This window comes from Pituophis catenifer, unplaced genomic scaffold (assembly GCF_029215685.1).
Source record: "Pituophis catenifer annectens isolate HBS135680 unplaced genomic scaffold, rPitCat1.0.hap2 SCAF_1, whole genome shotgun sequence".
NCBI classification, from domain to species: domain Eukaryota; kingdom Metazoa; phylum Chordata; class Lepidosauria; order Squamata; family Colubridae; genus Pituophis; species Pituophis catenifer.
Window position 1 is genome coordinate 138,054,634 of NW_027256881.1, and position 14,439 is coordinate 138,069,072.

Genomic DNA, 14,439 nt, shown 5'->3' on the forward strand with positions numbered 1-14,439 from the left:
TTCTTAAATTCTGGAATCTCCTGGTACCGCGATGTCAATAAATTATACGTTTTGGTTTTTGACAACTGTGATATCTGGCGTGTTCTGTTCCAAGTGACGAATCGTCTGGATTCAAAAGTCCCATAAGATCTTCACCTTCTCATTTTCTATAACTTTTTCCACTTTATGTTCCCATGACTTTTTGGATACAGGAAAGTTATATTTTTTACATAGTGACCAGTGGTTACTACTACTACTACTACTACTACTACTATTACTACTACTACTACTACTATTATTATTATTAGTTAATCTTTAGTGAGATTCACAGCCTTTGAGGCTGGTTAATAGCTCAGCAGCTCGAGTCCTAACCAAGGACCTAGGAACTGTTAACGTATCATCGGACGATGTAAGCTGTTCTGAATAAGGTGGTTTTTTGTAGAGTCAAAATGTTCAAGTCCGGCAAATTTAGAATTTCTAAATAGCGGGGTAGCCCTTTGGGTATTGCTTCAAGGGCTCCAATTACAATCGGGACAACACACGATTTCTTTTTCCACAGTTGCTCAACTTCAATTTGCAAGTCCCGGTACTTTGTGATTTTTTTCTTGCTGCTTATCTTCAATCCGTGCATCACCATGTATTGCAATGTCAATGAACCATACTTTTTTCTTTTCAACTATTGTTATGTCAGGTATGTTGTGGACTTACTACTACTACTACTACTACTATTATTATTATTATTATTATTATTATTATTATTATTATTATTATTATTATTTCCCCATAAGTTAAAAAATCCAATAAAGAAAATTGCAGGAAAGAGAAAGAAAAAAATATAATAAAGTACAAAGCAATAAAGAAAAACCAAAAGAGGGAAAAATAACTAAAGAAATATCTATGTATGTTTCTGTGTATACAGTATATTGACCACATATACATACACACAGAGAGAGACCATTTATCACACCAATGGGGTGACTCTGGGTAGTTTGCAAATAACAAAAAGATAAATAGATAAATAAATAGATAAATACCGTAGCTCAATAACTCTAACTTACTGTTTCTTTGCACACTAATATTCCTCCTAGAAAGAACTACTCCTTTAGAACTCTTACATTTATAGTCTTGGACAAACAGGTTTGCTTTCTTTGCCCAAGCTTTGCAAATGTTGTGAAAGACCAGTGTTTCATTAAAAATACTGGTAATCCCCCTCAATATTATGCTAAATGACATTGGTGCAGTCTGATCTGCTAAGTAGTATATCAGAGTTTTCTTCTATTTCCTGTCTCTTTCCTGGTCGATTGAGATTATCTGTATGATTAATATAAAAGTGAAATAGATGGGAAATTTTATGGTTTATTCAAAAATAGCTTTTGAAAAAGGGGTGATGTTCACAGTCTAAGAATCCAGTGGGAAAAAAATGTCTTTAAAATAATAATAATAATAAAACCTCTAGTTTTAATTCCCCAAAACAGAAACTGAAGAATATTTGATGCATATCTAATTCTCTATCGTTTTTGAGCTGTGCATAATATATAAAAGTCAGCAAATCCATACTGGCCTCTTTTTGGCTATGTTTCACAAAAGTAATGCAGGGAGGAAATGTAGCCGATATCTCCAAATTCTCAGGATCTTAACTTTGAGTTGAACCATCTGTTCACTGTATGGCAAGCTATGAAAGATCCATTATCCCTGCTTACTACATGACAAATAATAACAATAACAATAGCATTCTAGGTCTTTCAACTTATAGCATCTGATGGTAGTTACAGACATCCAAGAATAAAAAAGCTAAGAGAAATAAAGAGAATCATATCAGTTGCAGCACTTAAAGTTTTAGAAAAGCAAAATGAAGAATTATTTTCACAGGTATTGTTCCGGAAATATGTTTTATAAATAGAAAACAAGATTCTTCTGAATTTAAATAGAAATAGTAAAATGTATTTTACTAATAAGGATTGCACTGGGAATGACTAGCATGACTGAAAGTATCTAGTGTGAGCTGCTGCTTTCCTTTTGTTATTTATTTATTTTATTTATTGGTTCGATTTATATGCTGCCCTTCTCCAGAGACTCAGGGTGGCTTACAATGTGTTATGTGGGAGGATAGAGTAGAATTTGAAATTTACATCTCTTAAAAGTAAGGTTCTACATTTTTACAAAAAGTAAGGTTCTACATTTATGCAAGAAAAACAAAATTCACAGGTACAGTGCATGTGGTACCTTGCTCAATACTAGTAACTGTGAGAGGGATCTCGGAGTCCTAGTGGACAATCATTTAAATATGAGCCAGAAGTGTACTGCAGCTGCCAAAAAAACTAACACAGTTCTAGGCTGCATAAACAGAGGGATAGAATCAAGATCACGTGAAGTGTTAATACCACTTTAATAATGCCTTGGTAAGGCCACACTTGGAATACTGCATCCAGTTTTGGTCGCCACGATGTAAAAATGATGTTGAGACTCTAGAAAGAGTGCAGAGAAGAGCAACAAAGATGATTAAGAGACTGGAGGCTAAAACATATAAAGAATGCTTGCTGGAACTGGGTGTGTCTAGTCTGATGAAAAGAAAGACTAGGGGTGACATGATAGCAGTGTTCCAATATCTCAGGGGCTGCCACAAAGAGGGAGTCAAGCTATTCTCCAAAGCACCTGAGGGCAGAACAAGAAGCAATGGGTGGAAACTAATCAAGGAGAGAAGCAACTTAGAACTAAGAAGAAATTTCCTGACAGTTAGAACAAATAATCAATGGAACAACTTGCCTCCAGAAGTTGTAAATGTTCCAACACTGGAAGTTTTTAAGAAGAGATTGGATAACCATTTGTCTCAAATGGTATAGGGCCATGATGGCGAACCTATGGCACGCGTGCCACAGGTGGCACGTGGAGCCATATTTGTGGGGACGCCAGCTCAGCTCTGGGACGCATGCGTGCGCCAGCCAGCTGATTTTCGGGCCTTCTGGGCCCACCAGAAGTAGGGAAACAGGCTGTTTCCTGCCTCTGGAGGGCCTGGGGGTGGGGTGGGGAAGGCCCGTTTTTTTTTCTTACCTGGTCCAGATCCTCTCTGTGTATCTGAGAACGGAGAAAACAGCCTTTCCCACTTCCTTGGAGGCCCTACAGAGGCTCAAAGGGCCCATTTCCCCACTCCCGGGGGGACAGGAAGTGACGTTTTTTCCTGTCCCCAGCCTCCAGAGACTCCTAGAGAGGCTCCTACAGACTCCTAGCGAGGCTCCTAGAGACTCCTAGAGAGGTTCTGGAGGCTGGGGACAGCAAAAAATGTCACTTCCTGTCCCACCGGGAGTTGGGAAATGGGCTTTTTCAGCCTCCGTAGGGCCTCCAAGGGAGTGGGAAAGGCTGTTTTCGCCGTTCCCAGATATACAGAGAGGATCTGGAACCAGGTAAGAAAGAAAAACGGGCCTACCAGGCCATCATGTGCCAAGAGCGGGGGGGGAGGGGGAGGGGGTTGCGCACACATGCGCGTGGGCATGTTCGCGCGTGACCCTCCCCCGCCCCCCCCTCTCCTGGCACACAATGGCAAAAAGATTAGCCATCACTGGTATAGGGTTTCCTGCCTAAGCAGGGTTATACTAGAAGACCTCTAAGGTCCCTTCCAACTCTGTTATTCTATCCTATTCTTATATATTAACATTTTAAAAAAAAATAATTTCTGTTTAGATTTTTTCCCCCCCTAGGAATGGTGGTGGCAGCCTCCCATTTTGACACATGAGATCCTTCTGAAGTATGTCTTCCTTCCTGTTCCAGGGGAATAACACTGAATCTTGAATCTCAAGGTTCTTTGGACCCTTTGCTCTTTCGCTTTTATAGTCTATGTCAGCATTATCAAGCCAAGGCCTTCCTTTGTTTTCCTTGACATATAAGCATGATCTTAAAGGATCATTCCGAGTCCCTTGAGTGTGTTATGCACCTACAGCAGGGTTGGTTTTAGAATAGTGAGGCCTAAGCATCAATGGGTACAGTGTGAGGTTCATGGTCTTTCATGCACACGGGGATGGCAGGCCTTGAGGAGTTACTGTGTAAACAGACTTACTAAGGTCCCAACAGATTTCATTGTTGCATTCAGTTTGACCAATGGTCCTGTTGTGACCCAGGCCCAAGTAGGTATTTATTTATTTATTTATTTAATTAAATTTCTATACCGCCCTTCTCCAATAGGACTCAGGGCGGTGCACAGCCTAAGTAAAAACAGAGCATACAAAATTTAAAAGCAGTATTAAAATAATTAAATATTTTGGCCGTAATTAAAACAACCCAATTTAAAATCAATTTAAAATTTAGCTCAAGCCAGCCCAGCTAGTTGAAATAAATAAGTTTTCAGGGCCCGACGAAAAATCCGGAGGTCTGTTATTATCCGTAACTCTGGGGGAAGGTTGTTCCAGAGGGTAGGCGCCGTCACAGAGAAGGCTCTCCCCCTGGGGGTCGCCAGCCGACATTGTCTGGCGGACAGCACCCTGAGGAGGCCCACTCCAGCGTACTGGCTGGTGGGAGGCTATTGGTGGCAGAAGGCGGTCTCGTAAATACCCCGGCCCTAAGCCATGGAGTGCTTTAAAGGTAGTAATCGATACAAACAGTTCCAAAACAAACAGACTTTAATTAGAACAGCTGAGAATTAACTCATTCTCAGCATAGTCCAAACTAAATTAAAACAAACTCTTCATAACACAAATTCTTCAGTCTAATCACCAACTTTGGTATAATTAGGTAAACTGCCAAAGGCTTCTCTTGGCAAAAGTTCAAAAGCAGAAGACACCGACAAGAGATGAGTGCAGCAAGACTATCAACGTTGTTTTCCGACAAAGAGCCCAAGAGCCGTTGCTGGTCTTTTAATCCTTATGGGAAGGGCCAATCATCTCTTGGCCCTACTCCCAAGTCATCCTCTTTGCTTTAGCTGCTCTTGCCTTCTGGCAGCTCTTCTCATATGTGCACTAGGAACAGGCTCCTCCTGTTTCTCTGCCTCTCTACTGTCAGCCTCTGGAGGCTCCAGAGTTGCACATCACTCTCCGACGGCCCTGGCCCCATCTCTGCCTCCAACGCAGAGCCCTCATCCGGGCCTTCCCCAGCCTCCAGGACTGGCCCATGTTCTTCCTCAGCCTCATCACTGTCCAACTCCGCTTCCAGCTCCGCAGGCTGGTGGTGAACCACAACAGGTCCACTCCTCCAAAGCACAAAAAAGTACCTCTTCAGACTATGCAGAGTTGGCAATGAGGGACACACTATATGAGACTAATTCGTGAAGAGCATTACCTGTTAGTCATTTTTTGTTCGACAAACATCCATCTTTGTTGTCCATCCAAAAGCAGAAGGTTACTAACTTTGCTCGAGAATGAAGCCTGACTAGGTGGCTCAATGGCTAAGACACTGAGCTTGTCGATCAGAACGGTCGGTAGTTCAGCGGTTTGAATCCCTAGTATAGGTGTCCTGAGTGAGCAGAGGGTTGGACTAGATGACCTCCAAGGTCCCTTCCAACTCTCTGTTACTGTTAATGAATGAAAAAGGAATTAGTCCCTTGGTCTCTGTTTCTTGCTGAAGGCGTCAGTCTGACCAGTGTAGAAAACAGGATGCCAGACCACTGAGATAATTGGTCTACATTTTCTCTGATATGCTGAGCACTGGAATACAGTTCCTCATATTTAATTCCATTTTGGATTCTAGTTTGAGGGGGGACAAGGAGAATTGGGGAGGCCTATCATTTGTGCTTATAAGTTTGCTAAACATACCTAATTGGTCATTGTGGAGAAGAAGGAACTGGAAAAGATGGAACAAGATAAGACCCTATGCATCTTTGAATAGGTCTCCTTCGCTTTCTTCCTCCTTAGGTCCTGAGGTACAAGAAGTCTTGTTTAAATTATGACAAGAATTCACTCTCCAGAACAGGCTAAAGGGAATTTACAGGATGCAACTGGAGGAAGTGATAAGGGAAATGGCTTAATAGCATCTTTCTTAACTTGTGCCCTTCAGACATGCCAGAACTTTCAGTCGGTATGGGACTAACATCCAACATATGTGTAGGCACCCTTATTTGGGAAATTTTGGGAATCAAAATTAAAACTGAAGTTCCACTTGACAGGAGAGGAGAGGAGAGGAGAGGAGAGGAGAGGAGAGGAGAGAGGAAGGAAGGAAGGAAGGAAGGAAGGAAGGAAGGAAGGAAGGAAGGAAGGAAGGAAGGAAGGAAGGAAGGAAGGCATAAGTCTAAGAAATTTCCATCTTCAAAAGATCTCTCTCCTTACCTCCACCCTCAGAATCTTTTTTCTGAATAAAATATCCTGTTATATTTCTGCGGAAATAATTGTTCTGATCATTTAAGCTACTATATTAATGTATTATATTAGCCTGTCCTTTAAATCTGAGTGCCCATTGTATAAGAATATATGCAAAAATGCCATTGATAGGAAGGCCTGCTGCAATGGTGGGATTCAGCCGGTTCTCTCCAAATCTGGCGAACTGGTAGCAGTGACTGCGGGAGGCTCAGCCCACCTGCCCGGATGTAATGCGCAAGCACTGCGCATGCACAGAAGGCCATGAGCAGGCACATACGTGCACGTTCACATTTCCGAACTGGTAGGGAAAGTAAGTGAATCCCACCACTGACCTGCTGACTGGTGGATTTGGATGGGATCCCTCATACAATTTTGTATTTAGCACAGGTTTCTTCATACAAAATGTGCAGGGAAGAATCCAAAAACATAATTGCTTGAATCACTAGGTTACTTTTACCTAGCAGCTTCCATTTCCCATTAAACATCATCTCTGTAGAATTGGGAAAACCTCTCGAATCATAGGGGATGAGTTATGCTGGGTAAAACAGCCATCATCCCAAACTCACCCAGTTAGCCACACTGGCCTGCAATTTTCTGGGCTCAGAAGCTAAGTAGGGTCAGCTTTGCTTAATTCTTGAATGGGAATCATAGACAATGCCAGGGTTATAGGCTAGGCTGAAATGCCAAAGAAACATTCCAAAAGAAGGTGATGATGAAACTACAGCTAGTCCTCAACTTACAACTGTTCATTTAGTGATAGGTCTAAGTTACAATGGCACTGAAAAAAAGTTACTTATGACTGTTTTTCACACCGTTGCAGCATTCCCAGAGTCACATGATCAAAATTCGGGTGCTTGGCAACTGGTTCATATTTATGGCGGTTACAGTATCTCAGGGTCATGTGATCCCCTTTTGTAAACTTCTGACAAGCAACGTCAATGGGGAAGCCAGATCCACTTAACAACTGCGGCAAGAAAGATAATAAAGTGGGGCAAAGCTCAGTTAACAACTGTCTTGCTTAGCAACAGAAATTTGGGGCTCGATTGTGGTTGTAAGTCGAGAACTATCTGTACACTACTTCCATATTATTGCCAGTGAAATGAATGAATGTGTTCGTGAAGTCATCAAAAATAGAATCCAGCTCAAAAGAGACTTGATTCATTTTATTTTATTTTTTTTTATAGAGAGGGTTCATTCTTTACTCAGAAAGTTTCTACATGTCCTCTTCTATTTTATTGTGGGAAGACATTTTTGGAGGGGATGATCAGTTTTTTTCAGGACAGATTCAAAAATTCTACTTCTGTGAAGTTCTTTGATTAACTTAGTTTCCCAGGCATAGGATTTTAGAACCACTGTATTTCAACTAGGATATTCTTAAGAAAGGTAAACATACTCAGAGAAGAGGAACTATGATACTTGGAAAACCTCTTAATCCACATAGTTTTCTGAGTTCATTCTAGTGCCTTGGAGACGCCTAACCACATGGCTTTGAATTCCTTTCTCCAAGTCCTTTCATTTATTCCAATCTCTCAAACTTTGTTAAAAAGTAACTCCGAAACCCCGCATCAATCTTCCATACCCTTCCTCTCACCTCCAGAGGGAAAGGTCTGCCGTTGTACAAACTTAATTTCCGGGATTTCTTTTGAAAGAGTCTGCTGTGCTTCATTTTTGTTTTGAGTGGTGCAATTATCAGTAATTATTGGGAAATGAGAGGGAGTCAAAAGCCATTTCCAAAACAGCCCCAGAATAAACTGGTCATTGTTGTGAACTTAATGGAAACCACCACAGTATGGTGAATTAACAGTCTGAAATAGTTAGGCACGATGAGCTTCCTTCTCTGGATAGGAAGTGACATCAAGCTTAAATGTCACAAAATTCAGGAAGGAGAGAGAAAAAAAATCCCACCCATAGATGCTTGTAAAGGGAATAGTGCTAGAAACATCTAGAACTTTTACTAGAGTTAAATGTCCTGCTTATATTTCAACTTCCAGGGGATTTATAATTCTAGATTATAAATTCTAGATTAGGAAAATCTGCTGCACCCTATCTCACCTCTTTTCTCCTTTCCTCTTGGGTGAGGAACTCATTTTCCTGAACAGTTGCCTAGGAAGTAGACAGCAACAGATTTCAGCCAATTTTAGCCAATAGCTAAGGCACCGGGCTAGAAACTGGGAGACTGTGAGTTCTAGTCCCACTTTAGGCATGAAAGCCAGCTGGGTGACTTTGGGCCAATCATTCTCTTTCTCAACCTGACCCACCCCTTGGGATTGCTGTGGGGGAAAAAGAGGAGGAAGGTGTGTTGGACATGTTCATTATCTTGAGTTGTTTATAAAGATAATAAAGGTGGAATATAAATACAATAAATAAAAATAAATAATACCTACAATCTTTTCTCAGTTCCAGTGCCTGAGTATTCCAGTTCTTTTGCCCAGAGTCATCAGATCTCTCCTTCTTGGTCCTGACTTGGGTTCTCTCACTGCTCCATTTCTGTTCCATCTCTCAGTTCTCGTTGCTCTTCTGGTCCTCACCACCCTGCTAAACACAGCATCTGTGGCTTGTCTCTTTCCTCCTTCTCCAGCCTCCCATTACTGGATTGTAGGCACCAAGACTTGTCCCAACAACCACCTGGGCAGCAGATTGAATAGGCAAGGAGGTGTTCAAATAAAAATACTGAAGTTTGCAGCCTTCTCGGATGAATCAGAAAGAATGGTGGGGATGAACATTCAAAAAAAAAATTAAGAAATGGTAGACTGAACCTGTAAGTGTGAGATAGTTTTATAAAAAAACACATGTATTGAATCTGTTGTTTGAAAATATTTCTTTATTATTTAAGTCAGATAGTTAGTCTGCAGCATTATGCTACATTGATAGACAAATATACGGAAAAGGAAATACTACGGAGAAGATAGCTCCTAATCATCTGACCACAGATCATTTCTCCCGGATCTGATCTTCTTTCCTTTTTTCCTGCAGCTTTTGGAATTGCATAATTGATGCCTGCCAATACAGTACATCCTTTCACTTACATAGAGACACATCATGTTACATGCCATGTTCCTTCTTCTGATGGGTAAAAATCTACCTAAGACCAAAGCAAGATACTACTTTTTATGAACTATGAAATAATAATTTTATTTCAAATATAATATGAATATGATATCTCATTATGAAGCCAGATATAGAATATAATATCTCATTATGAAGCTGGACCAAGATGGCCTCCTGGTATCTCTTGAGCTCCCCATTGTGTATTTAAAAAAAAAGAAAAACAAGAGCACAGGAGACATTTCCCCATGGCTGATCCTCCACCAATTCCATTTTCTTGAAAACATGCAAGTCCAAGTCTGGATGTTTTAAGAAGTTTTTAAAAGCTTGTTTTATAATGGTCAAGTTGAAACCAATGTGCAGGAAGAATTTTAAAGTTAAATTTTATTTTGTTTCATTTTAATCAATTTAGTTATTTTTTAATTTCATTTTAATCAATTTATTTCTTCAAGAGGAGAAAACTTTCTGGGAAAAAAATTGGCAAATGTAGGTGAAGTGTGAAATAATCTGTCCTTTGGCTGGTGTAACTAATAAGAAAGATAGTCAATACATAATATTGCATTCTAATGATCCATGTAGTCTAGAATGATCTTCCCGCAATGGTTCCCAACTTTGCGTCTCCAGATGTTGAATTATAATTTCCATCAGTACAATCATTACCCATGTTGACTAGGGATAACGGGATTTGTAATTCTACATCTACTAACGACTCATCGCTGGTCTAGAAAATCTCAATTAGAGATCATTTGTATGTAGCTGAACTACATACATACATACTGTACATACTGTACATACTGAACTACATACATACATACTGTATTTGAGAACATAGCCAAAGATAGCAAGGAATAGGAATCTACATGTACAAAGTATATTTGTGTGTGTGTGTGTGTGTGTGTGTGTGTGTGTGTGTGTGTGCGTGTGCACATTCTCCTTCACAACACATACTCATCTGTCACTACATCAGATTCTAGAGTGAGGTACAATATAAATTATAAATTATTTAAAAGCCTAATGTACTTCCTTAAAACTACTATTCAACAGCCATAATAAAACATGACAATAAAATTTCCAATTATATTGTTAATTAAAATTCCTCATACATCTGGCATGACATGCAGTTATATAGCTGCAGATATACTATACTTTGATACTTGATGGGCAGTTAATCAGATTTATAGTATCATCTAGTTCAATGCAGTACTTTGGAGAATTTTTTTTTTTCTAATCCTGGAATAAATTTACTTGAAGATTTCGGAAGATTGATGTACCTCAACTGGGTGCTTTCTACCTGTATACAGATCACAAAAATAAAAAAAAGTAGCCTGATTTAATTATGTTGTTCTCACTGAGTAATTCTCATACCTATGAGTAGAAGTGACTGGGAGTAATTCTCATATCTATGAACAGAAGTGACTGGGAACTTTTGCAAACAAACTTTAACTTTTGCAAACAAACTTTCTATGAAAGGCTGAAATCTATTGACTAAATAGACTGGAATCTTAATGTCAGTTTAAATGTTCTCTTATCAGTGAAAGTTGTGTTCAAAGTGCTCATTGCGGGGGAAATGAGAGGTGAGAGTGTCATCATTGCAAACCTATGAATGGAAAAAGGGAAAAAAATAGTGGTAATTGCAACTGTTCCCTTTTCAGTAATGAGATTGCTAATTACTATGCCTCGCTTAGATATTTTGGGAGAGGCAGTTTGATGTAGTGGTTAAGACCCCAGACTAGAAACCAGGAGCCATGAGTTCAAGTCCTGCCTTACATACAAAGACAGCTGGATGACCTTGGGCTTGGGCTCACCTTTAGGCCAGTCACTTTCTGTCAGCCCTAGGAAGCAAGCAATGGCAAACCTTTTCTGAAAAACATGGCCAAGAAAATTGCAGGGACTTGCAGGGACAGTTGCCAGGAATTAAAAACCCTCTCACACAAACACCGACATTTTGAATAGCAACTCCCATCAGCAAGGAATTGTGGGAGATGTAGTTCCAAACCAAGGAGAGGGTCAAGTTGCCTAGCCTTGCAGTAAGATAATGGGGAGGAAACACACAATCTTATATGTCAAACAATTCTAGTGGTTTAAATGCTGGGAAAATGTATCTTCTTTCAGTTGTACTTCAGATCAACACCTGGACTTGTTTACCTTTCTGACTTTATTCTTTGAGAGTTAACATCTGATTCCAGTGACTCTGGTCACATGATCCCCCTCCCCCACCAAGTCATTTTAGAGTCCAGGTATTCATTGCAGAAGCAATTTATTAGCATAATTGTTTTAAAAAACCCAAAAACCTTTGGGCTATCCCTGCCGCACTATAATTCAGCTCTGGTCTTAGCTTTGGTCTCTTATTACATTAGACATAATTAACTAATAAAGAGCATTTCTTTTGCCTAGCCATGAAAATTCAGGTGGCACAGCTATAGGCAGCTCACATATATTTTGAGAATCGATCCAATTTTCTGCTCAAATAAAAACACATTTTACACACGCCATCAATTTTTTAAAAAGCAAATTAATTCATTGTTACGTGTTTTAAAGTTTGTAAAAAAAAAACCAGAACGAACGTAGAACTTCTGCCCCATGCAAAAATATAACCTTTACTTAAACAAAACAAAATACCCCTAATATCTTACAGCGAACACCTTAAATTACGAGCTATGAGAAAAATCTTCAGGTCGAGTCCCTTTTTTGTTCTTTTCACAATCAGCTCATCACTTAAAGCAGAGTTCTGCTTCTCTTCATAATTAAATTCATTTTGTCCAGGTGTCTTCACGTTTGTCCCATGCAAAGATTGGATGCTCCCTTTAACATGTCTTGGAAGGTGTAGCTTTTTTATTTTATTTTTTTCCCCTTTCCACTCCTCATCAGGAAGTGCTAATAGTGCAACATTCAAAGCTTCTGCAGGAGAAAGCCAGAATCAAAACAAAACCAAACACTGAAAGCTGACAGTGAAAAGCATGACATCATGAAGCAGCTATGAATGCATGGAATATTCCTGTCTTCTAAGCCAGGCCTCATATCCTGCTGTCCTGGAAGAGCGCCAAGCCCAACATCCTTTTGAGGGTTGCAGGGCAGGCTCCGGCCTTTCACAGCTTGCTTCAGTCATCTTTGCATGAGGAATAGCCACTGGCAGGCATTACAATGAAAGCTAAAATTACTCCAGCAGAAAGCGGCTGATCCACCCTTCCTGCATTCTTCGCCGGCACTGAAATGGCAAAATGGGCTTTTGCTGTGTCGTGGGGATTTGTGTGGGGGGGAAAAAAGGACTTGCTGAAGGCTTTGCAAGTTTTTGAAGGGTGCCTTTCTAAATAGTTTCTGGGTCAATGACATTTTCCCGGGAAAACCAGTGGCATCTTCATAAAAGCTGACCTGTATATTAAACACACATGTATAGATGAAGATTATATATAGTTCGCAGTATGTCTGCTTCTTTTTTTACTAATATACCTGGAACTCATATTTTTAGAATAGTTTTTAATATATATATAGTATATATAAATTTTATATATATATATTATATATATATAATAACCATATAGTTATAGTTTGGTCCAGTTAGATGCTTCCAGCTATGCCAGCCAATAACTGCCCCAAGTTTCTAGTTTTCATTCTTTGAATTCAGCGAATTCCTAACATTTTGTAGGATGAGAGGTAAGGCACACAATGTTCAGGCAACAATGTGACAAATTGTCTTCTGACAAATGGGCCACTTTCTTCTCTGAGATTTTAGTCAATTTGTGAAGTCATAGTGATGCCTAACTTTCATGGAAGTAGTCATAGTTACAGAGATTTTAAATTGGGACACAATATAGTTAATGATTGGCAAAGCAATGTTTTACTTCATGTTAAATTCTTTTGGAGAGAGATCCATGAAGATAATTTTTGCTTATTGGAAAGGAATAGGGAATTCTCATATTCCAGGTTAGTTTTTCAACTTCCATCAGCCCAGCCAGCATGGTCAATAGCAAGGGATTGTGAGAGATGTAGTTCCAAACACAAGGAAAATACCAAGTTGCTTATCGTTGTACCAAGCTTATCATTGCAGTATGATAATTAGGGAACAAGCACACAATCCTTTATGTCAAATGATTCTATATTTCTACCCTAACTCATCCTCGATGGTGGGTCCATCCTAAAATTAAACCTAAATCTAAATCTAAATACCGTAGTAGTAGCAAATGCAGGAATCCATATTCTTTCTAATTCATATTCACATTTTCTTCAGGCAATTAAAAAAAAACTAGATTGTATCTTTTTATGTATAGATTGCAGTTGTTCATAGAGATGAAAAATAGATCAACTTCCTTTGGCAAAAAAAATCAGATATGAAGGAACCCGGGGCCAAGAGTTATGTATCCCTTTTTGGATCTAAGAAGATTAGATTAATTGGCCCTGTTCTGTTGAAAAATAATTTCTATTTTGCTGGTACAGCAATGTTATCTTACCATACAGGACAATCTTTCCCACTTTATGACCTTTAGAAATATAGGATCACAACTCCTGTTCATTACTGTCTGCCATTATGAGGCATACATCAAAGAATCTGCTTTTTCCATGAACATTCTACACGAGTTGAATCCACACAGTTCACAAAGTTGTTTATTCATAGTTTCCCCCAATTTGCAATTTAGAGCCAGTAATCCTACCCTGGTTTGGCCTACCAAACTTTAAATATTTTTTAAAAGCAACAAATTGTTATTTAACATTTGGTTGTCCCAAAGATATCTGTTCTAATGATAGCCTAGCGATTTAAAATTTAACCATCCCTAAATAAATCTTAGTTGTGGAAACATTTGGCCCCTGGGCAAATGAAAGCATGATGTGTAGAAATTAGCCATCCTTGATTTGATGGAAGGGAATTATTTTCCAATTAGTCAGGAATAAAATAAAGATGGTCTAGCATTAGCCTTCAAAGTGCCCATTAACATAAAACTAATCATAAATGCTCTTGTGGTTTTATACCACCATTTGGGGAATAAGTATCCTCAGACCATGTAGCAGAAAAAGCCACTGTGGATATGATATGGCACTGAAGAAAAGATGGGAAGAAATGACAAAGATGATTAAGCTCCTGCAAAGCCTGACATCTTGGCAAAGAAAAAGATTGTGATAAATATTTCTAAATGGTGGGAAAATATCA